General features: G+C 34.8%; 1 protein-coding gene across 3 annotated transcripts in view; it reads left to right on the forward strand.

Annotated features, from left to right (window-relative positions):
- Positions 1 to 23,703, forward strand: part of MGAT5 (alpha-1,6-mannosylglycoprotein 6-beta-N-acetylglucosaminyltransferase) — a 419,199-nt gene that overhangs the window by 77,762 nt on the left and 317,734 nt on the right. For 2 of the 3 annotated variants that reach the window (XM_074215044.1, XM_074215043.1), the window contains one exon: positions 4,182 to 4,319. The gene's annotated coding sequence lies outside the window, so the exon portion shown is untranslated. Of the gene's footprint in view, positions 1 to 4,181; positions 4,320 to 9,779; positions 9,866 to 23,703 lie in introns of all 3 variants that reach the window. The other variant, XM_074215045.1, reaches the window with a different exon arrangement.

Below are 23,703 nucleotides of genomic sequence, written 5' to 3' on the forward strand. Positions count from 1 at the left end.
AATTTTAAGTGGCTCCCTATTGCTTACTAAATAAAAGATAAACACTTCTGGCTTTAAAAATCTCCACATCTAGTCTCTAATATCTTTCTATTCCAGTCTCATAACTACTTTTCCTTATGTACTTTTTGTTCTAGAGAAACTAGAGATTCATCCTCTGTAGTTTTAATGCTTAGAATGATCTCACCATCCACACCTAAAAATCTCCATTTGTTGGTCCTTTCTAGACCCAGGTCAGATGTCTTCTCTATAGAACATTCCTGGATTCTACAATTGAAAATGTGTACATAATTATTCAAGAATTTTCTTTTGGGGGCAGCTAGGTGGCCTAGTGGATAAAGCACCGGCCCTGGAGTCAGGAGTACCTGGGTTCAAATCCAGTCTCAGACACTTAATAATTACCTAGCTGTGTGGCCTTGGGCAAGCCACTTAACCCCATTTGCCTTGCAAAAACCTAAAAAAGAAAAAATGAATTTTCTTTTGTACCTCAACATTCCACTTAATCTATTGATTATTTGTGTATATTCTTTTCCCTTTTCTTTTCCTTTTCCTTTTCCTTTTCTTTCCTTTCCTTGCCTGATTCACTGTATTTTTCCGCTTCCTTACCTGCACCCTTTTCCCTCTGGAGATGCTTCTTTTCCCTCTTTCACCCAATCCTGCTGTAATCCTTGAGTTCTTGTATAAGAATTATTTCATAAGAACCATTTCAGCCATTTCATAAAGTTCTCAGGCTATCCATACTTCCTTCTCTCCTGGGTTGATTGCCTTTTCCTAGCATAAGCCACTTCCTATTATAGATCTTGATTAAACATTTGTGGAATTGAATGTTGAATAACAAGTGGTAATTTCAGTTATCTATAATTTGGAAATTTCTCCCAAGAACAAAGACCCATCTTTTTAACCACTAGTAAACAAAACAACTCCAAATCATTTAAATTATGTAAGTCTTTCTAGACCAGGGTTGGGATTCTGTTAGTTCTGAATAAAGAAATTAGTCCAATGGTAAGCCAAAAGCAATGAACCAGAAAGGAAATGAAGGAAAGAGAAGAGATATGTATGAGATGGCAGAGGACTAGAAAGTCCAAAATAATTGTCTCAATATAGCCCCATAGGATGATTTGACAGGTATTTCTTAGTAGTCTTCTAAGTTTTGGGGGCTAAGAAATAATTTTTTAGGGATTTGAGTATCACTTCGCTCTATGTCGTGATGCTCCCTGTGTTCAGGTGATCAAGGCAGTGGTTTGTCTGATTGTTAATTATCCATCTTATGATTAAGGCATTGAAGGTAATGAAGTATATTGGTTAGAATGTTAATTATGCATTACAAATTTCTTTCAATAAGTGGAAGCAAGGGAACAAAGTTTGAGGGAGTATCAAGACTAGTGGAAGTAAGAGAGATTTGGCTTTTTGTTAACCTTTGGGAGAAATTTGGCAAATTTTAAATTAATATTTTTTACATTGGAGATATTTTCTTTGACTTTTACACTTGTACATATGATGCTGATTACTACTGTTGAAGATTTTTGTAATATCCACTTGCTCTATGACATTTTAATTCTCTCATCTGTAAAATAGGTACAATTTCCATTTCCTAGATTTTAGGATTGTTCTGATTTATTATACATTACAAATTTATGATATTTACCCTTCTATTAAATTCGATCATCTTATTGCCTTGGAAAAATAGATAAAACTTCATTTCCTATTTTGAAAGAACTAAATCAGATATGAAGACACATTGGCATAGTCTTCAAGTACTAGAGAGGCAGAGAGACTTTGGAGTTAAACCTCCTTTGGTTCAAATCCTGCCCCTGACACCTACCTATGTGATTCATGCCCCGTTGGGCAAAACTATTAATATTTTTGTGCAGTTTTTTAATTTGGTGCCTTCTGTTTTTAATATTATAGCCCTTTCTAAATATTTTTATTCCTAGCTCCTATGGTCTAAATTCAATATGAATAAAAATATTTTCAGTTTTTCAATATTAAAATATTTACTAATTCATTGAAATAATTCTGAATCCTTTACAAATTAACAAAAATAGCATTTCTTTTTTTAAAAAGTTTTTATTTATTTTGTGTTTTACAATTTTTCCCGTAATCTTCCTTCCCCCCCCAAGGCAGTCAGTTAGTCTTTACATTGTTTCCATGGTATATTGATCTAAGTTGAATGTGATGTGAGAGAAATCATATCCTTAAGGAAGAAAAATAAAGTATAAGAGATAGCAGAATTACATAATAAGATAACATTTGTTTTTTATAAATTAAAGGTAATAGTTTCAAACTCCATGATTCTTTCTTTGGATACAGATGGCATTCTCCATTGCACATACCCCAAAATTGTCCCTGATTGTTGCACTGATGGAATGAGCAAATCATCAAGGTTGACCAACACCCCCAGGTTGCTGTTAGGGTATATAATGTTTTTCTGGTTCTGCTCATCTCACTCAGCATCAGTCCATGCAAATCCTTCCAAGCTTCCCTGGATTCCCATCCCTCCTGGAAAAATAACATTTCTAATGAAAAGTAATTATATTTTTCAAAACATTAAAAAATTACAATTTTTTTGTTAATAGAAGATAGTTACATTCTCACCTACTTCTGTGATCAATTTTTTGTTTATATTTGTTGAAATATAAATATAGTTGGAAAAAATATTTTAATGGATAAAACATATCTCAGTTTTAAGTTAGTTTTGATCTTGATGGTCCCCTGAAAAGGGCTTTCAAGGACCACATTTTGAGAATTGATGATCTCTAAGGTAAGAATCAGACTTGGATCTTTCGACTCCCAGACTAGTGTTTTCCATGGTGTCACTGAACTGCCTCATGATTAGGAAGTTCTAGTGCTTAGAATAGATGATTTTTAAGTTTGTGCTTATATCTAGTTTTCTGTCATTTAAATATTTGGGGAATAGTTGGTGGATCATTGGTACATTGCTGGAATTAGCAGGAAAGTACCTAAGAAAAGATTATGCATTCTAACTGGGGAGGCAAGACCATGACACATGGCAGTTAACAGGGATGATGACTGGGTCTGAGATTTTAACAAGTGAAGGAACTTTTTCTATCAAATTTCTCTAGAACAATGGGAGATAAATTAGCTATACATAGTCATACAGCCAATATGTGTCAGAAACACTTGAATCTACCTTTATTCACTATATAACAGTTTGTGCTAAACTTTTCACTATAAATTATAAGTACTAAAGGAGTTCAAAGGAGGGTGAAGGTGGTAGATGAAGGATAATGTGAAAGTTACCATAGATGAGGTAGGTGATGTATTTAAGATCACTCTGCAAAGTGAGAAATAGAAAATATCTCCTTTCTTGGAATGTTCTCCCTCATCTCCCACCCTGACTTTCTTCAAATCCAAGATAAAATCCCACATGCTACATCCTTCTTAATGCTAATACCTTCCCTTTATTGATTATCTTCAATTCATCCTTTAGAGATCTTGTTTGTATATAATTTGCATGTTGTTCCTCAAATTAAAATGTGAGATCCTTAAGAGTAGGAACCGTCTTTTGACTTTTCTTTGTACCCCCTAATGCTTAGCAGTATGCTGGACATAGAGTAGTAATAAATGTTCCTAGGTCCTCAGCTACCTAGCTGCCCCGTGGTACAGTCAGTGGACAGAGCACTTACCCTGGAGACAGAAGTACCTGAGTTCAAATGCAGCCTGAGACACTTAATAATTACCTAACTGTCTGACCTTGGACAAGTTACTTAACCCTATTGCCTGGGGAAAAACCTAAACATATATGTGTGTATGTGTGTGTGTGTGTGCACGTACATACAAGTAATAAATGACTATAGATAGGATTTTAGTAGCATGGATGAACAAATTCCAGCCATAACTCAGGGTATGTCTGCTTAGAAATTTCATTATCTGATTGCTTTGTTTCCATTAAGAAGCTGAAGGTCACACGAGCTCTTTCTATATGTTATGTCATTTTGTTGTTGGAATTTTCAGGCAATAAAATCCTTAGGTCCTTCCCATCTGAACATTTTTCTGGTCTCCCACTGTGCCTGGGCACAGAAGTCTTTTGAATGCAAGTTTAGGACTATATATTATCCCTATCAAACTGCAATTTATTTCTACAAACAAAAAAATTTTACCTTCCCCCAAATTTCTTTATCCCTAAGTGGTGAGAATGACTAATGAACTAATTTTCTCTGCAGGTGCTAAAATGCAGTGAGTGATCAGAGAGGTAGAAGAGGAGGAACAATTGCCACAGAGCATGTCTATAGTGCCTGAAGGACTGGGAATTTGTTGTATTTTAAACAAGTGTCTCTGTTTAGTCAAGACAAAGAACTCAGGTATGTATGAAATAAATAAATATATTATAGTTGCCTAAGTGTTTCTGCCTGGGGCAGGGGTGGGGGTGGGGTGCTGGGGAGGGCTGGGAGGGAAAGGAGAGAAGAAAAGGGATGAGACTGAAACTAAGAAGTAAATTACAATAGTTACATAATTAAACCATTTTAATCTTGAAATAAATTCATGAAGTTATCTATTCAGCATTGTTACTTATCATAATGAACTGTGAATAGGTGATTTCCTGTGTTTGTTTGGGTTAATTTGGCATCCTATCAGAATTAAAAATTTTATATTTCAAATATAGCTATTTTTGCCCATTTCATCTAATATAAGTGTGAAATTATTCAGAAAAAGGAAAAGAAAATAATGACTTGTGTTCACAGTTCATCTGGATACCTTTGCAGCAGGTTTGAAATTGACTTAGTTTGATTGAATGGACATAAATTTCATTAATGTAAAAGTTGTAGAAAACAGTTGACTTTTTTCTCTATAAGCAGTCCATTAGTTAAAAAAAAAAAACCCTTTATTTAATCCAGATGTCCTGCATCTGTGGTAGACAAAGATAGACACATCATGAATTTAGGGGTAGTTCTTTAGAAGAGATCATATAATTACAGAAATTGTTGAAATGTCCTTTTTTAAATGCCACCTAGATGAATTAGGAGACAGATGGTAGATGTGCTATTTGTTTTTAGTCAGTATAAATAGGTTTGTCCAAATACCTATAGTTTTGTTCCCTGTTTACAGTGAACCAAATTGGAGTCTAGGTTCCTTGTTTCTCTATTATGACATGTGGTATATGATTGGTTTCAAAGGAATGCATTATTGTTGGCATATTATGAAAAAGAATAGAGTAATATAATTATAACCAACTCTGGTAAGAGCTCTTGCTGCATTTGACAAAGGATACAGCTTTTGTTTCTGAAGTGTTTCTGTAATTACATCAGAAATGACACTCAACATTAACCTTATTTTGGGGGGGGGACCCTTAATATTTAAGTGAATAAAATAGTGAATGAATCATAGTCAGCCTCCTTATGAAGAGATAAAAATAGAAAAGAGCAGTTGACATCATCTGTTGCAAGTTTTTAAGGAACTGAAAATTCAAGTCACTTTTAAGGAAAAGATAAAATTTAAAGTAATAAGACCTCATCTGCAAATTAATAACTTCAGCAAATGACTCTTTGTTGAAAGGGGGAAAGAAACTGATCAAAATCTAAGATTAGTTCAAAAAGTGGGTTTATGATGTTAATCCACAGTGACTAATGAATACTACAGTATGGGAGATCAGATTTTCATATACATTTGTGGGAACACTGAAAGAATTGATTGGGTAGAACTCATTGTGACTTCAGATATCCTTAAAGTTGTTCACTCTCCAGGTTGCATGGTCTCCAGATAAATTTCAATACTGATACTTTTCCTTCCTTTCTTGAATGTTGATACATTCTGTTAACAGAAAAAAGCCCCCTACAGTAATTTCAAATTGACAGGTCTCTGTGGAAGTCAAATAGATTGTTAAAAATTCTTTCAATTCTTTAAAAAATCTTCAGTCATATCCCAAAAATCCTTACCACAATAGAACACTTCCTGAAACAATGTGCTTCATAAACAAAACAGAAGCATTAATCATATCTAACACTATAAACCTGTTTCCACATCTCTAGTCTTAAAAGTTTTATCCTAAATGGAAGCAGTATGTTTCAGTGCTGGTCCTATAGAGTTAGGACCGATAATTGCATTTATTTGAATTCATTGAATTTTAATGTTTTTCTTAAATTTTTTTTCTTTTTCTTTTGTTTAGTTATTTTGTATTTGACAAACAAGTAATTAACATGAACAAAGTATAGCATTCAAAGAACAGAAAAAAGAGGATTAAATATGAAACCATGAACATATTACAAGAACTTGTTTTATAAATTCATCATGCTAGGTTTAAAACCTACTTGATTGTCCATATTTCTGACCAAATTTCCATTTATTCTAGACATCATTCTAGCCATTTTTTGAGAAATGCCTCAAAGAACTTTTCTTTTTTTACATCATTATCATTATCACTTGAATCTTCCCCTCACCCCCTCAATCTCCTTCAAATTAAGAGGGAAAGATCTCTTCATATGATAGATAAGCATAGTCAAGCAAAACAAATCCACACATTGGCCTTGTCCAGAATTAGATATCTTATTTTGTATGTCAGTGTTGTTTGTCTTTGAATTATTATCATCATTGTGCATATTGTTCCCTTGTATTCAACTAGTTTATAAAAAAATCTTCCAGAGTTTCTTTAATTTCTCATATCATTGCATCTTATGACTAAATAATATTCCATTGTATTCATGTACTACAACCTGATCAGCCACTTCCTGTTTGATGGGAAGTAGGGATAAAAATTTTTCAACCTACAATAAAAGAATCTGAGGCAGAGCTCTAAGTCAATGGCACTTTATTAAAGGATCCAGGGTCTCCCCTACTGATGTGGATCTCTTGATTTTCCTCATGATCTGAGATGCCTCTATCTTCTAAAGTCTTGTTTTTATAGGGTTTTATAGGTTTTTATAGGGTTTTTATAGGGTATATGCAAAAGAGGCATGATGAAATACAGAATTTCATTGCTTGGTTGACCTAGTTCTTGATGATCAAAAATGAGATTGGTTGAAGCATGGTATATCTCTACAGACTAAGTGGTTATAAGACCTGCGCATGTTGGTCAAGAGAGAATGATATAGAGGTAGAAAAATAAGTTGGGTGACTTTGCAAAGCATCAAGGCATCCCTGTGCTGGGTTGGAACTTAGAATTTGAGCAAAACAGAATGCCAGTACATGCCAGCATTCTTGTGACTATGTAAGTAAGTAAGCCTCATAACTTGGTTAACAAATTGCAAATATTACATTAAAGAACCTATTTATTCCTATGTGATTCATATAAAATATCAAATTGATTATAATACTGAGTGGACTAGAGCAGAGTTCAAATGAATTATTTCTCTCAAGTGCACACTGTTTCTAACTTTTTGATTACCATAAAAAGTTCTTTTATAAATATTTTAGTTATTTAATGGGACTTCTCCCTATATCTTTAACTTCTTTTTTGGATATATGTCTAATAATAATATCAGCAGGTCAAAAAAGAATTTATTTTGGTATTAAAAAATTTAGAACAAAATCATTTAGAATTGTGTTTAGGTGAGTATGCATTTAAATTGAATGTATTAATTTATTACAACTAGTTATATACTCTTGGTAACCTTGCCATAAACACCTAACATAATAGCTCTCGTTCCCTCTCACCTGTACTATTGAAATACCTTCCTAATTTGCCACCTTGCCTCTCATGTCTTTTCCGTTTCCATTCTATCCTTCATAAGACTGCTGAAGTTAATTTCCTCACCTGCAAATCTGACCCTGTTACTCCCCTATTTCTCTGTTATTCCCTATTGCTTCTAGAATAAAACATAAATTCTTTTGACTTTTAATGTTCTTAATAACCAGTCTCCAATCTAGCTTTCAATTTCATTATGTTACTTTCTCTTCCCAAAATATGCTGCTCGGCCAAAATGGACTCCTCTTTCTCATATTTCACCTTCTATTTCCAAGTCTTTTCTATGACCTTCCCCTATCCCTAGAGGATAGTGAAATTCTTCCTCAAGTTTATCAGAGAATTCTTCAATTCCTTCAAGATGAAGTGAATTTTTCCTTATCTCCCTAACTAGATTAGATTTATTTTGTATTTATTCTATATGTACATATTGTCTCCCTCATTAAATTTCTTGAAGCAATGATTATTTCTTTTAAATGTATCTTTAGATGATGGTACATGATATCTTAATAAAGTATGCTTGCTGATTGATTAAAAAATTTGTAGTTTTGATAAATTATTGTATCATATGAAATACACATTATTTAATTAACCTTTTATAACTTTTAAAAAAACATTCTTTAGGTAGGAGTGATATGTGAGTATCTCAGTACAACTTTTCTTAGCAACTACCTACCTGTAGCCTAGAATATCAAAACAGAGAGGAAAGGAAGGAGGAAGAAGGGAAAGGCTAAAAGTAATACATCTGAGTGATTAGGAATTACTCATTGGTAGCAGGATAAATCATTGAACTTCTGAGGGAGAAAAGTCACCTCCAATTCTTTCCCTTCACTCAAGCCCAATGGGTCACTTTGTAAATTGCCTAAAATGACTGAATTAAGCACCCTGTCTTCACCAGTCTTTTTTTTTTGTACTATTAGTCACTTCTTTGTCAGAGATCAGTTAACACCTTTCTAGGTAAAGGTAACCTTTTAGGTTACCAGCTTGCTGAACTCAATCAGCTTCCTGTATTTTTTTAAGGGGAGAGGGAAGATATTGATTGTACTTAGTCACTTGTACTTGATAAGAAATGCAAGATCCCTAATCTAGGCATGCTTTTTTCATTAGTGTTAAAGCTTTTTTGGCCCGTAATCTGACCTCTCTTGTACTGATCTAATTTCTTCTTTAACACTTCATATTCTAACTTTATACAGTTCTTACAAATCTGTTATCTCATTCTGCCTTCAGTATGACTTTGTGAAGTACTATGGTGTTATTGTTGTCTTTTTTGATAAATGAGAAAATTGAGTCCTAGAAGTTAAGTGATTTATTGAAGGTCATATAGTTGATGACAAAATGGATTGTAAGAATTCTGATCTTCTGATTCCTAGTTTAATGCTCATAGGCATAATTGGCATTTTTCATACTTGAGAAAGCCTTACAAAGCATTGCTGGGGCAAGCAGAATGAAAAATGTCCTCAAGCTCTTAAAGACATTTAAGTTGGAGGGAGATAGAAATCCACTCCCTGTGAATGTGGCATCTGTCATTTTAGAAAGCTGTTTTCTGATACCCTAGCTTCCTATTTAACTAATTATTCTCAATATCTAAATTCTAGTTCAGGTTACAATTTGTAATGTGTATGGATTTCAGCACTTTGGAACAGAGCCCTTATTTGCCCCTTTTGATCTATCCTAGCTACATCTTTGTTATTAACCTTTTTTTTTGCAAGGCAAATGGGGTTAAGTGACTTGCCCAAGGCCATACAACTGGGTAATTATTAAGTGTTTGAGGCCAGATTTGAATTCAGGTACTCCTGACTCCAGGGCAGGTGCTCTATCCACTGCACCACCTGGTGCCTCCCCCATTAACCTTTTTATAGCACCATGATACCTTCCTATAGTTGTTATTAATTTGAGAATTCATTGTACAAGATGCAAAAATCCTTTTACTTCCTTTATCAAGCTTCACTCACTATTGATATTCAGTAAATAGTGTTGGATATATTTACACAGTCCTGAAAGTCCAAGGGTGGGATAACTTGAAATGAACAAACAAAACAACTTGGATAGATAGAAAAAGTTTATTGAGGACTGTGCACTATGCTACAGTTTGGGATACAAAAACAATTTGGGAAGTTCTTCCTCTTGTCATTTTGCCTCCTTCCAGACTCAGTTCAAGTCCTACCTTGTGCAAGAGGCCTTTCCTGGTATCTTCTCCTGTTGATGCCTTCCCTCTGAGATTACATTTACAATGTATGTATCTTATATGTACATAATTGCTTGCATGTTGTATCCTCCATTAGAATGTAAATTTCCTTGAAAACAGGGATTATATTTTTAACACTTCGAACAGTAGTACCTGGCTACTGTACATAGTCATAAATTTTTAAATACTCCTTGATAATAATGAAGACAACCCTTGCCCCCCCCAACTTACATTCTATGGAAGGTAAAAGAGGGAGAGGGAGAGAGAAAGGGAAAGTACTCGTAGTGGCCTGGCTTCGAGCTGGAATGAAGCACCCTGAAGCTGACCTGTCAGAGTCAAGGGAGTCCAGTTTACCTGGAGGCTGAAAGTCTGAGCCAAGGCAGCTTGACTGAAGCACTCTAGAAGTGATATAAGATTCACATATGCACATTACTGACTTTTAATCAGTTTCCATGAATACAATATTCAAATATTAGAGTTTAGAAATTCTTTAGATATTATTAAGTCGATGACATTCATTTTAGAGATGGAACACTGAAGCCCAGAGAAGTTCAATGGCTTGTCCCAAATGTTCAGAATGAATGAATAGATCTGGGACTGAGAACCTAGTCTCCTCCTGTTATTGTATTTTCCCACAACAGTGTTGCCTCATGCTAAGGTGCAAATTGTTTGGTTTCTTCTCAATATTCAGTATTTTCTTCTGTTTATGCAAGTTCTGAGGACCCTGACTTCTATACTTTTCATAGGTGGCTTGCTTTTAAATGATTCCCTTTAAAGTTCATTTAGCATTCACCAAGTATTAAGTAGGTGGGCAGGGTGCTAAAGTACTAAATAATGCTGACATCAATTTTGTTTCCCCAACTCACAATTTCTGAAATACAAGGGTCTGAAGAAGACACAGCTTAGAAAATTCTACAATAAACTTATGAGAAAACATTATTTTAATGATGTTGGATAGTGATAATAAATAGTTTAATAACATTGGACAAGGTTAATTTTATTACATGTGGTTATTTTTCTTGGTGAAAATAAGCTCTTCTATTTTCCTACAACATTTTCCTGAATCTTGTTTAGTCTAGAGGCATTCCAGAATCTTAGAATTCTCACTCTTAATGGGTTCCATCAACATATTCCATACCTGCAAGTTTTAGATTGTAGGCTATTCTGCAGTGAAGTCAGATGATTAGACTTGTACTAACAGGAAGAACAGTCTAGCTGGGGGATGTATTGAAGGAAGGAAAGAGATCAGAGTTAGGTTGGTCAATTAGGAATTTCTTACAGTACTTAAAAGGAGAGATAATGAGGGAAAATTGTTGATGGGACCAAGAGATATGAAATAGTCTTCTACTCAGGAATTTAATAAAGATTTGCTTGCTAGGATTGAGAAATTATGGAAGGAGACCTATACTCTGCCAATTAGAGTTCATCTTCTGTTACTTCTTCCCTCAAGTGATCTACAGCTGGCTTTTCATTGTTGCCAGAGCTGTCTCATCTTTTAACCTCCTTTCAGTCCCTCATGTAATTAGAAGTTGTGAAGAATCCTGGTAAGAATAAAGATGGTGAAAGGAATTTTTACCCAAGACTTGGAACTGTTTTACAAGGAAGTGGAACAAGGGAACTTTTCTCACAGCCCCCCCCCCCCCCCCCCCAGGATGTTCTAGTTGTTGTCTTTCCTTAGTTCTTGAAGAAGACCAGGACATTAGAGAGGTGTGACATTCAAGAGAACTGGATTTCAGTGAGGGAGGACAGTGCAAACTCATTTTCTTCTTTGGAGTCACAGTGGTTCAGTGGTCAGATATGGATCAGGACAACTGGAGATAGCCTTGGATGCAATGGGAGACCTTAGCCTTAAGGTCTTTCCCAGGTCACAGTTTGACTGAGGCAATTCCCATTCCATGATTAAGGCTAAGTAAGAGAGAGATGAGTCAAAAGATCAAGAATGACCACTTTTACTTAGTCCAAAAAAGATCTTCAGTGATTAAGGCAGGTATGAAAGAAATGAAGCAAAGTCAAAAAAAATTAATCTGGGATGGGAAGACCTTAGGGTTTCCAGTGAAAAACAAAAATAGTTTTTGGTTGTGTTCACTCTGAGCCAATCAGGGCCCAATGACCAAGTGGGCTTAGTCTGAGACTCATTGTTGGCCAGTCAAGGAGAGCCCAAGTGAATTGGTACCTATAAACCTCAAGAAAGTTAACCAGACCTTTGGACAGAACACCTACAGGAAGGGAAGAAAAGAAAAGAAAGAGCAGTAGGACTGCTATTTAAACTCTTTTGTTACTCACAGAGGTTGTTTTTTGTTCTTCAATCAGTAAGAAGGCCACGAAATCAAGGAACTAATACCATAGCATGCAAGTGAATTGGATTCAAGTGAGGAAGGACTCTGCAAAGTCTCCAGCCTCACTTATTCCTCTGGAGCCCTCTGGATTCAGTGGCCAGATATGGATCAGTATAGCTGGAGATGACCCTGGATGACACTTTGTCCTTTATAAACTAAGGTCTTTAACAGGTCTCAGTTTAACTGAGACAACATCAATTGTCCAGTAGAGAAGAGACAGAGGCTATTTCAACCTCATGAAAAAGTTGATTGTCTTTGAATTTATAATTACACACTTTTGTAGAAAAAGAAAGAATTAGATTATTATTTTTGTAAAGTAAAGAACTCCAGTAGAAACTGGATTATATACCTAATTCATAGTGATCAGAACCTTCTAACTTAAACCATAGGGGCATTGTTCATTTGATAGAAAGATCAAATGACTTAAATTTACCCTGTAAATCATAGTAGCTTTGAGTTTTCACTGAGGGCTTCATGATCATTCTAAATCTTTGCTTTAGGCATTTTGAGCTAGGATTAAAACATCTTTCCTTTGGACCACACACTTTAAGGGAATAAGCTTATGAGCCATTTTTCTCTTCTTCTTGATCAACTACAATTGTTTGGGAGTGTGGGAATGTTGGAAAACCTGTATTAAGTTCCCTAAGTTAGTGCTCTGGGACCAAGGGAATGTAGATTTCGAGAGAGTTCAAAGGCACTGTTCCTGGGGAATAAAAAAGAGGGGCAATTCCCTGATGCCAGAGGGATTCCTAAGGAAAAGAAATCGAGAGCCTTATTGTTGGAGCACACTGCTGCTTCTGTGTAATCACATCCCAAGTGGGCTCTAAGGCAATGGCCTTTCCATATGCATTAGTTTGTTATAGCTCATCTTTTAAAGATGTTTTGAATGCCACAATTTGGTTCAGAGGAGTGGGGAGATGGAGGGGAAAAAATCTCATATAGTCAATCTTAATTGTAAGTACTGCAGCCTCAGCTTTCTAAGTAGGTCATTTTTTTTTCTGGCTAAGTATTTCTAAGGGATGTTTTTTTTTCTTTTTCCTGTTATAAAAGAGAGAAAAGGTGAAGTATTACTTAGAGATGGAGTATTTGTTAAATGACTTTTCATAGATCCCTGGTTATTTCTTATGCCTTGAAAACAATGGGGGTTCAAATCTTACCTTTCATTTATTGTCAGTACAATTTTGGGCATGTTAATCTCTTCTTTCCTTGATCTGGAAAATGAAGGAATTGGACATCCTGTGAGCTTTCTAGATTACTTTGAGGCCTTGTCTACCCTAAAATGTTTTAAAGAAAGGCAAAACAAGCTTTTATAGAAGTGACTGAAAAGATCTTACCAGGAAGAAGGAAATCTTAGGACTAAAACTTTATTATAAGCTTGAATTGTCCCCATGCTTTAACCATAAAGAAAATGATAGTTTTAAAATTTGGTGAACGCATTAAAGTCCTGGTGTGTTTAGAGTGGCATGCTAAAGCAAGATGTTTATGGGGTGGGAGGGGGAGGAACCCACTATATCTATCCCATCTATCCATCTGCCTATCTGTCTCACAGGATTTCATCATCCATTCAGTGAGTGATCTAAGTATACTTGATTCAAAACACCCACAGAACTCACAGAAAAGATTTCTAATAATTCAACACATTTCATGGAGAGCATTACAAAGTATCAAAAAGTTTGAGGTATTATGTAGGCCTCAGGCATATGGGTGTGGGCTAATGGGGATCATTTTATTAAATATTAAATCATGTTTTGCTTTGTTTTATGTTTAAGTGCTATGAATGGTTGCCAGCATTTACTTTGGTGACTGGATTCATTTGAGTGATGCAATTTTTATGCATTTACTTATTATTTTCTATCAGATATTTAAGCATTTTACCATTACTTTGGTCTTCAAAGCCACATAAGGTAAAAGGTAGCTTCCTGATTTATGTGGAAAAAATAAGATCATATTTTGTAAAGTGTTTTGCCCTGAACCCGAAATGTAATAAAAATTTATTGCCACCATACTCTCCCTGTCATGATTTTTATGTGCTATTAGGAAGTATAGAGGATTCAACTCAGTCTTTATTCACTTTTGGGTCTTTTTTCCAGTTCTCATACTGGTGTTTACATGAGTTTAGTGCATTGGGTTTGGAAGGGTCTAGAGCTCTAGTCTTTCCCTCTATCTCTGAACAGATTAATTCCTAAATTAAATTCTAAAGATTCAAGAGAGGAGTCTGTACTAGGCAGTAACCTTGGGATTAAAAGAAGCTTGAATTTTATGATATTTTCCCTCCTTGCATTTTTGCTTAACACATATGTAAGATCGGTGGTGATCATATTTGATTCCATATTATATTAGAATGGAAGGTAGAAGGCTAGACATATTTCTCAAAGAGATAAAAGAAAAGGAAAGAACTCCTATATATTGAATATATATTTATTTATTACAGTAAGGACCTGGAAACTAAAGGGGTTGTCCTTCATTTGAATTACTGAAGAATTATGGCAAATGCAACTAATGGAATATTATTGTATCATAAGAAATATTGAAAGGCATAAATTCAGAGAAATATAGGAATATTAACAACAAGAAGCCTGGAAATCTATTATCATACTGTACTTAGCAGGACAAAAAATGATCCTGGTAAATATTGCCTTTTGATATCCTATCCAGTTTGTACACTTTCCAAACTCCTGACCTAACCTCTCAAAAAATTTTGTGGACCAGGGATGAATTCTACTACTCTGATCCCAATCAAGAATAAAATCTGATGGGACAAAAAAAATGAGAGAAATTTGCTTCTGCTCTAGAGAATTCTGGAGCTTAGGTCAACAACTTGGATCTGTTCCATAAACTTTCTGTATGTAACCAAGGATCACAAGTTGAACAAGGCCTCTGGGCTCACCAAGGGTGGAACTGACTGTTTCCATTTTACTATGTGACCCCAGAACAAGAGGAATCTGAATTACTATGGATTCAATGATGGACCAGAACAACTGAACAATTGGTTTTTCAGGCATGTTTATAGGGACAGGGCACTTCTAACAGCTGGTTTTTTGATTAATTTGGGGGCTTAGTTCACACAGGAAAAAAAAGCTTTTATGAACATGTTCTCAAATAGCTTCAATGGCTTTCTGTCACTTTAAGGATAAAAATTCAGATTCCTATTTGACATGTAAATCTCTGTTCCAGTCTCTTTCCAGAATGATTTCATAGTACTCTCATTGAATTATTCAGTATTCCAGTCATATTGGAAATGTGTTTTTCATACTTCTTGTTTTTTACACAAGACATTTCTATGTCATTCCTGTAATTTTATACTGACTGTACCTCTTATCTACTCAATTATTCTTCTCAATATCTCTTGGAATCCATCAACTCAGATGGCATCTCCTGCCCAAGGTCTTTTAAAATTTCCCAAGTTGTTCTTTCCATCTTCTCACACAAATTACTTTTTCTTTTCTTTGTTTACACTTCTCTATGTACTTGTATCTCCATAAGATAATGTAATGCTCCTTGAGGGCAGAGACTATTTATATAGTTTTGGCTTTTTTTAAAAAAATCCCAGACACCTAGAACATATCTTGTAAAATAGTTTAAGTGTTGAATATCTGCTCTTTGAATTTTATGGATTGTATCTTGTTCTTAAGGATACAAACTGTACTCCATCCATACTGAGGATTAAGAGAAAGGATTAAGTTTAAGGAAAAAAACACTTAAAGGGGTTATTCAACTCTGAGGCAAGAATCAGATGAGGGTGGTTGATATATTTAAGAATGAGATGGATGGTCATCATGGCTTTGATGATTCAAAAGATGAATCATCCCTCCCTTCTCTCCCTCTTTCCTTCTGTTTCTCGCCCTCTGTCCCTCCTACTGCTAAGATTTTCTGCCAGTAAATTCTGTAGAAATTAGAAACTGAAATGATTTACTCTTCTTTTTTGGAAAGACGTTGAGTTGCATCACTTTTTTTTTTAAATACAGAAAGGCTAACCTCCCCCCATCCCCAATATCACACTTAACCCCCCCCCCATCATTTCCTTTGATAATGGGTTTTCTAAACAGTTTTTCTAAACAGTTCCCTGAAATGGTATTAATTACATTATTGAAATGTTTTCTTTCTTGTGATTATGTACCCAAGTGAATGAATTGTTTGTTTTGTTTTATAGGTAAAGTCACCACACATAATCTAGATTTTCTTGAGGGAAGGAATTTGTAATTGGACTGATGAGTTCTGCTATTCAAGGACATCTATTTTTAAGAAATGTTATTATTGAATAGAATAATAATTTCAAATAGTGTATAAATGGAAAAATTGTACAGTTTTCTAGTCATCTCTGATTCTTTGTGACCTCCTTTGGTGATATAGAAATGGTTTGACATTTCTTTCTCTAGCTTTCTTTTCCAGTGAAGAAACTGAGGCAAACAGGGTTAAGTGACTTGCCCAGGGTAACACAATTAAGAAGTGTGAAGCATATTTGAACTCAGAAAGGTGACTCTTTCCGACTCCAAGTGTGACATTTTATCTATTGTGCCATCCATCTAGCTGCCCAAATGGAAAAGCAGAAGTCCTCTATTGTAGGTATAATGATTTAAGGTTTATAATGCACTTTCTCTTACAATATTCCTGGATAGATATAGAGCATTATTTTACCAATTTGTAGATGAGGAAACTAAGATTCTGATTTTTCCATTACCATACTTCAGTATTTAGGTCATGTGTTTAAGATGGGGTTTGAACCAAGGAGGACTTCAGGTCTATCACTTTAACATGTGTATATATACATTTTGCTGGAGAGAAAAGCATTAAGGCTAGTGAAAACTTAAGTTTAATGACTTCCGATTCTTGGAACTGGGAACTGTTTGATAGCCAAGTTCTTGTCCTTGCCAAATGAGACTTTAACTCCAGCTGAACTAATAATTGATGAATTTGATTCCTAACAAAGCAAGATTATATTCTTTCAGATAAATGCCTCTGGGGTATTCAAAAGATAGGTACTCTCTCTTAGTTATTTTAATGCTGCATTCTCTGAAGACTATCTTTAAAAGCATTTAACTTTCCCAAACAGAGAAACAAAGTTTGGGCAACCTCACAAAAGAACTTTTGTATTTGAAAGAAATGTACCTTGTTTGGAGTAGATAAAGTTCTTAAGGAGTAGGTTTTCCCCCTCCTTCCTTGTTGTTCCTGTGTTTTTAGAACTGATAAACTATTCAGTAAGGGGACATCTAAGAAGGATCTACTAGGGAATTCAGACTCTGTAATAAACAGTTATTAACCCCAGTCAGGCATGGTGCCCAGAATACCTGCCAAGCATACACAAAAGCCTATCCTTTGGGATCCTTGAGTGGATAGAGATTTATGAACTTTAGTTGAGAAGTGCTACTTACCTTGCTGTCAAAGTGTGTACCTTTTGTGACTCCCTCTCAATATTTTCCCACTCCCACCAAAAGTGGTAAGGCTCAAAAGAACAAAGAAAAGATCCAGGTAAGGCTCAACAGAATAAAAAGGAAAAGAGTAAAGAGACTGATGTTGGCTTTGTGGGAGACTGTAGAAATGACAGTTTAGATAGGTGTAGGGAGAGAGCTGTCTATTCAGAGCAGTACCTCTTCCTGATTTAACATGTGTTTACTAACTTGTGAATGCTTGTAAGGCAGTTCATTCAACTGGCAAGGGAGGATCTCTTATTTCCTCCTGCAAAAATGAAGGAAAAGGACTATATAATCTTTAAAATTTCTTTTAGTTTTTCATCTATGATTCTGTGATTGCATACAATCTCGATTGTACCTCTTTCAAGTAGGTACAGTCTTTCAAGTAACAAATGTACCTTTGTGATTTCACTTTATTTAAATTAAGCTAATGAATGATCAGAAATGCATGATTTGATGCCTATTTTTGAGAAGTTGCAGTTTGCCAGGCACCCACGCATTTTCAGACTTGCTACAAAAATGTAATAGAAAGTATTGCCCCTTTCCACATCTGAGAGTTGTCTCTCAAGGCTTCAATTAAATTTAGAAATGGCAGCTGTCTTAGAGCTTGCGTATTATCCCTCCCCATTATTTTCAGAAGAGGAAACCAAAGTCAAGACAGGTTAAATCACTTCCCTAAGATTATACAGTTACTAATGGAAAGATATCAAGGATTTGAACCCAAGTTTTAGATTCTAATAGGATTTAGAAGTCAAGCTATATTAGCTCAAAGGAATGAAACATCAGTTACTATGCCTCCTCAGAGTGTAGACCTCTGAACAGACTTCATATTCTAACAATGTCATTTGTATTTAAACACACCCACCCACCCATACTGAGAGAGAGAGAGGGAGAGAGTAATAGAGAGAATCCATCCAAATGATCTGATGTTAATAAAAGTATTCAGATTAATGTTAGAAAATAGTGCAACCATGATATCTTTTATCTAAGCATTCTCTAAAGATTTAGAGTCACCCTGCAGGAAGAAATCTTACCAAAAGGAAGTATCTCCTTTTGAACTTCAAAGGAATTTGGAATCTCAGCAGAGGTGGAATTTTTTTTATAGCTAGTATTTTATTTTTTTTCCAATTACATGTAAAGATAGTCTTCAAAGTTAATTTTTTGTAAGATTTTGAATTTAAAATTTTTCTCCCACCTTTCTATTCCACCTCCCCAAGATGGCAAGCAATTTTACTTAAGTTATATATGTGCAATCATTCTAATACATCTCCACATTAGTCGTGTTGTGAAAGAAGGAACAGAACAAAAGGAAAAAAGCCATAAAAAACAAACAAAATAATATATGCCTTGATCTGAATTCAGACTACAATTCTTTCTATGAATGTGGACAACATTTTCCATCATGAATCTTTTGGAATTGTCTTAGATCATTGTATTGCTGAGAAGAGTCAGATCAGTCATAGTTGATCTTCATAGGATGTTGCTGTTACCATGTATAATATTCTTCCTGCTGTCTAGAGGTGGGATTTTGGTCAAGATTCTGTAAACATACATTGTTAACCCCATCCTCAGCACAAATACAGCGAGTTTAATGGGAGTAGAACTTCATTTCATGTCCTGCTGAACAATGCTAACTTAAAACAGTATGATACCCCTGAAATTGGTTTATTGCTGACTGAGAGAGAAATTGGTTCAGTCTTCTTAAATGGGAGCAAGGCATGGTAGCTACAAGTAGTGGGCTGGTTGGGGAGTCTTAAAGTACTATTTCTAGCCCCTACTAACACAATTGAAGTTACTTATGTTCTAGAGTAGGTGAATATATGTCTGCAATCTTCATACTGTTATTTTAGTAAAATGTTTACACCTCCCTCTTGATAGCATCATTTAAATGTGTGAGTTTGATGCACAGTCACCATCAAGGAGAAATGTCCTGGCATAGTGTGATAGGTCTTTCAGCTGTTAGTGTGTGTCTTACTAAGACCTCTCCAACTCTGCCCCCAGAATATTCATTCAAAATCCTCTTGGATGCAAATACTGTCTGTCTGTATTTCTTGCCAGACCTTAACCTTTGTAAGCCAAGATTTTTAATAGGTTACTGTTTGACTGAGGCATTAAATGATTAAAGCCAGGTTAAAAAAAAAGAAATGAAACAAAGAATGATCTCTTACCTAGTAAAAATAAATGAATGAATGATTAAATAAATAAGGGGGGAAAGCCCTTGGGGTTCAAGATATAAGAAATTGCTATCTATATTCACTCTGAGCCAGTCTGGATGACCAAGTGGGGCTTGACCTGGAGCACATTGTTGGTCAATCCATGGAAGTCAAAGTGATTTGGGGCCAGTAGACCCCAAAATATCTTGCTCAGTTTCAGGGATCAAAATTACCTTGTCTGGAGCAAGAATGTAAATTTTGATCCCTGAAACCTGATATTGTCTGGTACACAGTAAGTGTTTAATGCTTGCTGTTTAGTTGTTTTCAATTTCTTATGCATGGAGTCCTAAGTGAGATTGAAATTTATACTGTGGAAAGTTTTGATGAATTTACTTTCCACATTTTCTTTTAAATGTTAATTGCTATAGTCTTTTTGTGGACTAATTAGTAATGAAACATTTATATAACACTTTTAAGTTTTGAAAAAATGATGTAAATATTTTCTTATTTGGCCCTCCTAAAAATAATTTGAGCTAGATAGTTATTTCATTTTTAAAGATAAAAAAATTGAACCCAGAGAGTTTTAACTCACTGAAAACAAATTATTCTTTTCCCCTCACCTCACCCCAAACTGTCACATGTAACAAACATTTAGTTATGAAGAAGTAAGTAGTAACTGTTTTATACCCATATTGCCAACAGGTTATCTATAGCTATCAGTATTATTTGTGAGAAGTCTCTTTGGGCTAAGGATATATTCTCTGTCAGTAGGGAAAAGGATTTTTCTGTCGTAAGCTAAATGGTGAAATGTCTTCCCCCCCAAAAAAATTATTAAAATTTTCCTTTTGACTTTTCTCCTCTAAGATGAGTTTGTATTAATTTTATGGTTTTGTTTTAATAATTGACCTAATGGGGTGGCTAGATGGTACAGTGAATAGAGTACCAGCCCTGGAGTCAGGAGTACCTGAGTTCAAATCTGACCTCAGACACTTAATAATTACCTAGCTGTGTGGCCTTGGGCAAGCCCTTGCCAAAAAAAAAAAAAAATTGAATCATTTTGAGACATAGTTGTTCAGTCTCTGAAACAGAATGACTTTTCAATCATAAAATTGCCAAGGAAATTGTGATAAACTGACTTTTAGTACACAAAGGTTAAGGAACAGAGCTGAGACTATATGTTCATATACCTTAGGCAAGATTTGAAAATTGCACTCCTGATGTGCTGATTTTTTACAGAAAGCTATGAACCTTTATGGTGAAGTACTGCTTGATTTTTTTCACAAATAATAACTGTATCATGGTGAATATAATTTTCTGGCATTAAAATATACATTTATTAAAATAATATTTAAGAAGTTTAATTTGTTGCTTTTCTCTCCATTCCACTGTGTTGTACTCTAGGCTACTGTCTATTATGTTTCCCTCATGTGCCCTAGGTCTAGGTAGAAGGAATATAAATGTGAGCAGATTAGTGGGTAATTGGAAAGGGATATGAGCTAGAGATTGAGATGACTATCAGAAAACTCAACAGGAATGTTTATCTCATTTTGTAGTTCTTTCTTCAAAGTCTTAACTCATAAATAAACCTTGTTTGTGTATCTGGGGGGGTTATATGGATGTGGGAAGGAGGAGGGAATCAAAAATTGGTTATTGAAATTAAGAGTTGAAACTTCAGATGTAGATGAGTGTACTTTGCAAGAGAACTGAGAAATCTATGAAAATCAAAGATTATACAGATGGAAACTACCTTAGAGAGATTGGATTTAGCTCTCTCCTTTTAGAGATAAAGAAACAGATCTAGGTTTGATGACTTGCCAAGATCATTCAGGTATAAAGGAAAGAAAGTTAACCAGCATCTGACTCTGAGACTACACAGGAGAAAGATACAGAGGAGAAAGATAAAGTAGATGGAATTATGGGACAGGGCATTAAATGATTTTCTGGGGATCTAGTTTGACAACAGAGGTCCTTTAACTTTTACATGTCATTCTCCTATAGGATGTAATCTTTGGCCCCTTTAATTTTTAAAATGCATAAAATTAAGACCTTGAAATTCTGAAGGAAACGATTTATATTAAAACAGCTATGAGACCATTTAAAAAAAAATTTATGAACTCCCTAAACTATTTTAATCTCAAGTGAAGCACCTCCAATTCATGGGCCCAGTAAAAAGGATAACCAAAATAGACAAGGTTAACATTTTCCATCAACCTAGCCCATATGCATGTTTTAATTATGTATAATATGTAAAGGAAATGCACAGTATTAGAGAATTCCCATACAATATAAATATCTTGAGGATTGAGACTGACCCACTTTTTCTTTATGTTTCCAGGACCTAGCCTCAGTACCTGACTGATACATTTTTGATTGCTAGATCATTGGTTCCCTTCACTCTGATGTCCTAAAAAAATGTGATATGTCTAGCACCCAGGTAATCTGTGAAAAATCTAGTTTGGGAGGTCTTATATGATCAAGTCCTGCTTTCTCCTCAACATTTTTTGGTAGGTAGAACATACCTGATCAATTTATACTTTTTTTGCTAGAGAGTGAGTCATAGTGGAAGAGGGTTTGAATTTCTAATGTCTTGATATATATCTTCAGTCTCCTCCCTATTTAAATTCTGAATTTTTGAAGGAGAGATTCTATTTATTTTCCACCTTTTCTGACATAAGTTCTATGTTCATCATAACAGTTATTCATTCAACAACTGTTACTTGACTGTCAGTTTCATGTATTTCCTGTATTCCACTCCCTTAGTACAATCTTTGATTGGGTTTTGTGCCTAGAAATAATGGATCAATTTGTAAATAATTTTTAGTTTCTCTCCATACTAGATAAGATATCTTCTTATTTGTCATTCCTCTCCTGAGAAGATATGGGGGGATGACTTTTTACTTATCCTTTCTTAGCACAAAATGATAAGAGGGTAGCTATCCCTTGGGTTAATTCACTTAAGGAAAAATTCACAAATGACTAAGACTGCTGCAAATCCCTTTCTTTTAATATCTGGTCCATTTGTCATGGATAGATTTAATGATCATCCTTCAAATATGGAACTTATCTTATTCACCAAAATAGATATTTGTCCTATTCTATAGAATTAGAAACATAATACTTGAATGTCACATGACAGACATTCAACAAGAACTTAATACCATCTCATGATGTTAGAGAGATGCAGGCAAGAGAACAAAGAATGGCAGGAGAAAGTGAAGGACAGAAACAAGAAGTAAAGGGTGAGGGATTTGAAAAACTGATCATAATAGTTGACATTTACACTAGCATTAAATCTTCCTTTAATTCTTAAATACCCTGGGAGGTGTAGGTTATACAAGTATTATCCCATTTTGAAAGGTAAAGAAACGATTTCAGAGAAATTTAGGAAACCCATGTTACTTGAACTCTGGGCTGCTGATTGCCAAGGTCAGTTCTCTTTTCATTATCCTTTAGTCATTGATCATTTAGCTAAGTTCTTTACTTCCTTTGTGTCTCATTTCCTCATGGAATAAAATTAGAGTTTATAAGGTTTATAAATCATTAATCATAAGCCATATGAGGTTTATTAAACCATTTTGCATTCTATCAGGCTGCCTTTGTGACTAATATTGTGCTGCTATTATGATAGTAATAACTGACATTTGTTATGGGGAATTTCTTTTTTTTTAGGTTTTTGCAAGGCAAATGGGATTAAGTAGCTTTGGGTTGCCCAAGGCCACAAAGCTAGGTAATTATTAAGTGTCTGAGACCAGATTTGAACTCAGGTACTCCTGACTCCAGGGCCATTGCTTTATCCACTGTGCCATCTAGCCACTCCAGAATTTTTCCTTTTGAAAAATATTTTTACATTTTTTTAACAGAGGCTCAAAATTTTAGAAAAGAGATACTCTAAATATCACAGAAGAGTCAGAAAGGTAAAGTATTTGCTCTGGGTCACACAGATAGTAAGTAAATATTGGAAATAGGGTTTGAGATCAGATTAATTTTG

Source organism: Macrotis lagotis, chromosome 1 (genome assembly GCF_037893015.1).
Source record: "Macrotis lagotis isolate mMagLag1 chromosome 1, bilby.v1.9.chrom.fasta, whole genome shotgun sequence".
Lineage (NCBI taxonomy): Eukaryota > Metazoa > Chordata > Mammalia > Peramelemorphia > Peramelidae > Macrotis > Macrotis lagotis.